Below are 8,436 nucleotides of genomic sequence, written 5' to 3' on the forward strand. Positions count from 1 at the left end.
TTATTGAGGTATATATGTTTTGAGCAATCTGGTACAACACGAGTTTGTCTCAGACCCAAGTAGACAACACGCCTTGGTGACAATCCCTTTGTCATTAACCTGATATGGATACTGCCTTAAGAATGTAGGGGTAGATTGGGTGGGACTTGTCTAATTTGTTAATGTTCCAGCAAGATTGACCCACTACCTCTAGGATAGAATTTATTATAAAATATTTAGGCTGAAACATTACTCGTTTCCTTTTCCTTCCTAACAGCATAGTATGTGATTATTTACCACTGTGTATGAACAAAAAGGCTTCAGACCATTTGAATCACAGTGGATTTTATGACAGAGATTCAGGCGGGGCTTCTGGCTTTACACTTCCTGCACTGAAAAGCTGAAGGGATGTGGAAATGAATACTAAAATCTGCAGTGAAGGGTTTTATTCCTATTTCCTTTTGGATAAGTAGTGTTGACGACTAAAGACCCTTCATTGATTATTCTGTTCTTGAGCCGTAATCCTTTGGTCTTAAAGTTAAACTTTCTATTAATTTCTATTTTTAAAACTGATTTATTGCATAGTAGTTATTTAACTCAGGGTTTTCCATGTTATGACCTATGTTTAGGCACTGGTGGTTAAGAACAGACAACTCTGTCCATGAAAACATGAATAATAATAGTATCTCAGACTCTCATAAGATTGTTATGAGGATAAAATGTAATGATCCATGTAAAATATTCCTGGCAATGTAAGTGCTCAATAAAAATAAACTGCTGCTATTGTCATCATCACCACCAGTCTTTTCTGTGAAAAGCAGGGAGGAGTTCCTTGGGGGTACAGATGCTATGTTAAAGATCATTTGATAAAGCAAATGAATAAATAATCTTTCTAGCACTACTGTAAATCTCAGGCAGTGTGGCTGACATCAGAAGTTCAAATATGAGCAAGAAACTCACAGTCTGCTGGGAGTAAATTGCTGTGTACACAATCATAGTGGCAAAGAAAGACGTGCTCAAACCTGTGGGAATTCAGAAGAACTTTACTGGGGATGGCTGAAGAAAGATGTCCCAGAGCAACTGACATTAGAATTGGGCCCAGTAAAGAGTAGGATTTTGGAGGGGAAGGGAAATGGAGATCCTGGCAAAGGGAAAAGCTCCCCTAGAAGTAGAGAGAGGTTGGAGCTGGAACAGAGAGGGATGTGAAGAAGGTAGGTGGAAGGAGCTAGGGTGGTACAGGACTTTAAAGGACCTCTGCATGCTAAGAAAAGTGAAAATTCATTGAACTTATTTTAAAAGCATTTCACAAGGGGAAGATTATGAACATCTGCAAGTTTATTAAAATAATTTTGGGAACAGCAATATAACCATACAAAGCAGTTAGAAGAGAATGGTCTCAGGGTATATGATGAGAGTTTGGACGTGAACATTGGATGGAGATGAGGGAGCAGACTGTGGTTTTTAGAGAAGAGTCCAGCAGGACTTAGAGCGTAATAAACGTGGCTAGACAAAGATAAGGAGGCCTTTTGGCCCAAACTTGGGTGACCAGGTGGGTGGTGATGACTTTTTCTTCATCCTTCCTCCAGTTTTTCAGACTTGAGTGAGAGATGAGAAGTTTTTGTTCTTATGAGTAAAGAAAAAGAAATGTAGCAGTTTTATTAGGGATGATTAATTGTATCTCTTAATCACACTCATCTTTTTATTATTACTGAAGAAAGTTGGCAAACTTTACAAAGTTAAAGGATACCTCTATTTTTATATTTACATTTGGTTTTCTGTGTAACCTACCCTTCCCCACCCTCCCACCCTCGCCAATTTTGTTAGAGATTGGGAAACAGGCAAATAAAAATTTCAAACAGTTTAAAATCTTGTGTCAGAAATTAATCAAACTATATTAACTGGGATGGGGGACTTCACAGATTACGCATAGTTTCTAAAAGAGCCATGTACTGAGAGCAATTATTTAGAAATGTAGTTCCTTTGTCCGGAATATTTATCTGGATGAACAAGTTCTAAAATGCTTCCTTAAGAGTGTAATATGGCAGCCATAAAAAAAGAATGAAATCATCCTTTGCAGCAGCATGGATGGAGCTGGGGATCATCATCCTAAGTAAACTGACTCAAACAGAAAACCAAGCACTGCATGTTCTCACTCATATGTGGGAGCTAAATGGTCACAAAGATGAAAATAATAGATACTGGGGACACAAATAAATGGGGAAGGGGGAGGAGGGTTGGGGTTCAGAAACTACCTGCGGGTCATGATGGTCACTGTCTGGGGAATGGGCCACCTGAAACCCAATCCCCACCATTACACAATGTATCCATGTAATGAATATGCATGTGTACTCCCAAATCTGAAAGAGTGTAATATGAGTATATGTGTGTGTATATACAAGCATTTGTGTGTGTATATAATAGAAAGGTAAATATACATTTGCTTGCACATACACACACACACACACACACACACACACACAAACACACACACACTGAGAAAGTAGGGTTGGGGGGAGAATGTGTATATTTCATATAATCTACCTTGGTCAGCTTCATTCCAAGATGATTAAAGAAGTCTTAGTAACACTTGCTTGTTTAGTAACCACATATGAATCTTTGCTCCAGAGGGAAATTTGGTTATGAAAACAGCATGAATCAGATGATCTCACCCTGAATACTGCATAATATCTTCCAGACTCAAACCATCATCAGATCAACTCAGACCATGTTTGAAATACCAGATGTTCCATACCCTTTTTTCCTTTTTCTTTCAAGTATCTGACATGCAATACCCTTCTGGGTCAGAAGGGTCACCTGAAATGTTGCCAGACTATCTGGCAGCTTAAAATTATGAATATGAAGAAATTGATTCCATTCGCATTTCTTATTCTAAAATAAGCAGAGGATAGCAAGATGTTTGGAGGCACAGATCATGGCAATATAAGTTCAGTTTCTGGAGCATGTAGTTAAAGATATTTTAAAAGTTTGAATTGCATATGACTAGGGTTTCAGGATAAATATTATAGTCATTTTTATTTTTTTCAGAGGACCTTGATAGTATTCCCAAAGCTTGACTGTGATTTCTCCTAATATAGTCAGTCCAAAGGACCTGTTTTCTTAGACACTAAAGAAGAAAAATTAATCTGTCATATCCTTGTATTAATGTTGGCCAGAATGTGTTACTAAAATTATATGAAGTAGACAATTTTGGGACCAGTGCATTTATGAAAAACATGTGTTTTTAGGTATTAAGTGTTGACTCTGCAGAGAATACCATATTACATTTGCTGTTGAAGTAATTACATACAACAGAACTGAATTTTATCACTCACAACTTAAGTCTTTTGTTTCCTATGTGTATTTTATAAACTCCTCCAAACTGAATTACAAATGATTCTGACTTAAAAGATCCACTAACATATTAGTTTTTTAAATAATTATTTTCTACTTAGTGTTTAAACTTTGAGCAGGCGACCATGTAGAATAATAACTAAACTGAGACAAATTTAACCTGACACATTATTTGCCATCATAATTTTAGGAATAAAAGATAAATTGGAGTCAATCTAGTTCAATTTCTTCATTATCTAGAAGCCCAGGGATGAAAGTGACTTCCAAAATCACTGAACTGGCCGGTGATGCCGGTGACCTGATTGCAGTTTTTCTGATTCTCCTTCAGTGATCTTAATACATTTCACAGTTCTGTGTTTTCTTACTTCTCTAGTATCTATAACTGTGTATTTTATCATTTTCTCAGCTATCTAGGATAGCTTATTCTCACAACCTTGGGATTACAAACAAGCACAGTGTCTTGGTGTTTATTTTCATCTGAGGATCTGGATTTCACTTTCTAAACAGCCAGTTTGCCTTAGCTGATAAGCTAACACTTTCTGGGCTCTCTCCCTGACTGCTCCCACATACCCCTGCACAGACCCTCCACTCTTTCGCCTTAAATTAACACCTTATTGTTATTCCTTATCAAGAATTCTCCAGCCCTGACACCTGGACAGAAACTAACCTACAAGATTTGAGTATGGAGAGTAATAGCCTTGGCTCTTGAGGAAAGGAGAAGGACCCAAACCCAGAGGGTGTAGTGCTGAGGGTGAAGGGAAGATAGGAGGTGTGAGAATTCTGGATCCTGGAATCTGGGAGTGCTGAACACAAAGTGAAGAAGGGAGGGAAATTTGGAAGCCCTTAGGATGGATGGCGTTCCAGATCCTTGATCTGAAACTTGTTTTACCAGTTTAGAATCAGTATGTTGTCCTTCACCTGATATATGTTTGACTTGTGAAGGGTAGAACAACCGATGATGATTAGATGCCTCAGTTGGGGTGGGAATAGCAGAAGAAATGTGCCTCAAACATTGGAGGTATGTCTGCTACAATGCAGTTTTATAATATAAATTGGATTTAACAACTGCATACTAATTCAGTTGGAAACTAGGCACATTCTAAACGGCAAAAATACTAGAGTGTAGATCATCTTTTTTTGAGTGTCATTGTGCTTTTTTATCCTAACAGATTGATAAGAAGATGAAAATGTGGGAAGAGTTCTCACTCAGTAGGTGGTATAAATTAGAGATCGTCAGTGCTGGTGCCAGTGAGGCTTAAGTTTTGTAGCTATATGCTTGTAGCCATAAAATAATTTCTCTTATTGAAATTCGCTCAGGAAAATAAGTTCATTGCCAGTCTGAACCTCTAATTGCTTCAGCTGCTAACAGTGATTTTGGAAACTAGGTGTTTTTTTGTGTTTTGTTTAAATGCTTCTTTTTAGTTAGGACTGCTGCCGTTGGGTTATAGCAGGAGAGAGAGTATCCTATTGCCATGACCTCATTCCACTCTTTCACTTACTTGCTCTCTATGATGTTTTCAGAGTTCCCCTATTTCTTCTTCTGTGTGAGCTTGTGGTGAAGATGAAAGTGATTGTGTGTTTAGAAAGGTGGGGGTGGGGGCATGCTCAGAAATCTTATCGAAAGAGCCAGAAGAGCCCATAAGGAGATTAAGTTGGCCCTGCAGGCGGGGCCAGCAAGGTGGGAAGAACCCCGAGGCCGTGCTTTCTGAGTGTTCCAGAGCAGCCTGCAGAGCCAGTTTCTCCAATTGCTGCTTTTCCCAAAGCCGGGTCTCCTGGTCTCTCTGAGTGCCCTGCAGTTCCATAATAGAGCTTGAGAGGTGCTCTATACCCCACCCCCCATTGCTCTGTGACTTTTCTATAGCACTTCCACTTTACCAGTCTCATCCTGTCTCTCGGGATGTCTTCTCTGTTAAGGCTGGCAGCCTAAAACGTGGTCCTGAATGCATCAGGAGATTTCCTTGGAAAAGGAAAAAGAAAAGGAAAACAACCAAACCACTGCCTGCTACAAGGCCAACCCTATCACCCGTCAAGAGCTCCGTGATGTTTTTGGCTCTTGCCTTGCCCTCTCCTGCTATAGGCCTTTGCCGATGTGTTTCTTCAGGTCTGAATGAACTTCCTTCTCTGAGCTGTTAGATGCTGCTTATTCTTGCAATGGTGATTCGTGTTCCCCTCCTTCTAAAAAAGCTCCCCCAACCTCCCTAAACTGATTCAAGTCTTTCCTTTTCAGAGATCTCAGAAAGTCATCTACATTTCTACAGGAGGGTTTCTGGATTACATCTCCTGGAGGGTTTCTGGATTTTGTAGTCCTTGGGGGCAGAAATGAGCCATTAACTCTCTTTAGAAGACTGAAGAAGACCTGACTCAGTGGTTCAGTCTATAATCCTAGCACTTTGAGAGGTTGAGGCGAGTGGATTGCCTGTGCCCGTGGTTTCAAGATCAGCCTGGGCAACTTGACAAGACCTTGTCTCTACAATAAAAATCAACAATTAGCTGGGCATGGTGGTGCAGGTCTGTAGTTTCGGCTACTTTGAAGGCTGAGGTGGAAGGATCGCTGGAGTCCAGCAGGTTGACACTGGAGTGGCCGTGAGTGTGCCACTGCACTCCAGCCTGGGCAACAGAGTGAGACTCCAACTCAAAAAATTAATTAATTAATTAATTAAATAAGATGAAATCTTAAAGAAAAAGAAGAAGAAGAAGAATGAAGAGCTCCCATTTGATACTCTCTAGTCAGCTGCCCCAGCAGAAGAGTGGAGCGGGAACTAGACCTGGGTTTTAAGTCTAGTTTGCTGCTCGGTAGCTGTGTAACCAGGAGCAAATCATCTTTCCTCTCTGAATTTTAGTTTCCTCATCTCTTATGTGATGGGGGACACCTATAAGAATTTGTGACAAATTTCAAAAGAGCAGATGTTCATGAAATACTACCAGTCCTAATAATTCTAATATAAACAGATACCAGGAAAGAAATAACTTGCCCTGTTGCAAAGTTGACTTTGTAAGTTAGCAGTGAGCTACACCAAAACCTTAGCGTACAAACTTTGTTAACTAATCGAGGTTCTAATTATATAAGCTAAACATTCAAGTTGCATTCAGAAATAGAGAATGAGATGGTATTGTGCCAGTATGCTTGTAGTATTTTATTAAGCCCTGTGTTGTTCCGACCAGGCAACTCAGGTTTGAAAGTAGGCAAGAATTTGTTTAGGTGACCATTTAATTTACAGGCAGAAGCAAGCTTAGTTCTAGATATTACCTGAGCCAGTAAATCTGAGGATTTTTATATGCATATACTCACACATAAGTTTGTATGAGCATATGCAAGTTCTGTGTCACAAGATGAATATATTCCATATTGTGAGTTTACACACAAGAGTTTAGCCACTGATTTAAGCTAAACTATGATTAAGCCTTAGTGTCTTGATTTTTATCTTGGATCAGAGTTTATTTAGCAGAAGGTATGCGGAACACAGTTATGAAGCAGATCTATACACTAGGTGGATTCAGGATTACCTCGTAATGGGAAATGAGAAAGGGCTTGAAAAATAATATACTTGTTTATATTTGCTTTTCATTTTACTGTGGATATTGTAAAGGAGAAAATTCTTGGTTTTACTCCTTATAAAAGACCAGAAAACTCAGTCTCCCTTTCTGTTTTGTTTAACCTATTTTATTTCTGTACTGTGAACTGTGAGCTTCATTGACAAGGAAATAATTTGATTCCTAAAAATAAGTTTAGTGTTGATGTTAAGTATACAATTTGGAGAATTTCAGTTCTTTTGAAAATTGATAGTGATAAAGTTTAATTCATGTTGGGCAGGGTTGTATACTTGAGATGGTCTAACTTAAAAATAACATGGGCTCTCATAAACACTAGGGGAACCAGCTGGGTTTGAACATGGCCTTAGTTACAGTAAGGGGATATGGTCATGTTCTTCAGAACAAAAGGAAGGACTCCACTTAAACTTTAGGGCACGTCAGGCTGATCTTTCAAGGAACAAGTAGCACTGTGGTTTTGATTGCATAGTTGCAAACACAACTTGGTAAAGTTACAAAAGAAGGCCATAGAAAAAGATCTATTATTTGTCTAGCTTGAACTATTACTCTAGGCACTAATAACTGATTTGTCACAGTCACTGATACGATTATTTAAAACATGGGATATTCTGATCACTGGTGGTTTGCCACTGCTGATGTGACTTTTTAAAAAAATTATCAGTAGTTGACTAAAAGACCTTATATTGCTGTTTCGTGTCCTTCCCCCATCTGTTCCCCACCCCTTCTGCTTATTAGGCCTTGTCTCAGCAAGTTTCCAAGGATTCTTGTTTAATATGGCAAATAAAAAAAGAATGGCTTACTATAAAAGATGACAGCATAACCCTCCACCCCACCACGGACATAAGCGCACAGACCTTGGAGTCAGAAAGACTTGTACTCAAATCTCTTCTCTACCATTTATTAACACTTTGATCTTAAGCAAGTTCTGTAACCTCTCTGAGTTTCTGTTAAGTCATTTCTAAAATGGAAAATTATTGCCTATTTGATAAGCATTTTATGAAGTTTGGTAAGATTTTAGTGAGATGTAAGTGCCATTCCTGAATGTCTTTCTTTGTTCCTGCTGCTGTAACAAAATACCTTAGACTGGGTAATTTGCAATGATTAAAAATTGATTTCTCACTGTTTTAGGGACTGGAAAGTCCAGGATCAAGGCACTGGCAGATTCAGTGTCTAGTGTAGACTTGCTTTCTTCTTCCTACATGGTACCTTGTTGCTGCATCTTCACATGGAGGGAGGAGCAGAAGAGATGGACAGGATGAACTCACTTCCTGAAGCCTTTTTATCGGGGCACTGATCCCAGCCATGAGGGTGGAGACCTCGTGGGCTAATCACCTATCATTTCATAAAGACCCACCTCCTTTTTTTTATAGACTATTTTTTAGAGCGATTTTAGGTTCACAGCATTATTGAGCTGAAAGTACAGAGAGTGCTTGTATATCTCCTGCCCCTACATATGCACAGCCACCTCCCCACTGCCAACATCTCCCACTTTCAACATTCTCCACCTCGACATCCCCTACCACAGTGGTACATTTGTTACAATCATTGAACCTACAT

The sequence above is a fragment of the Carlito syrichta genome, unplaced genomic scaffold (assembly GCF_000164805.1).
Source record: "Carlito syrichta isolate Samal-C Ts95f unplaced genomic scaffold, Tarsius_syrichta-2.0.1 Scaffold306787, whole genome shotgun sequence".
NCBI classification, from domain to species: Eukaryota; Metazoa; Chordata; class Mammalia; order Primates; family Tarsiidae; genus Carlito; species Carlito syrichta.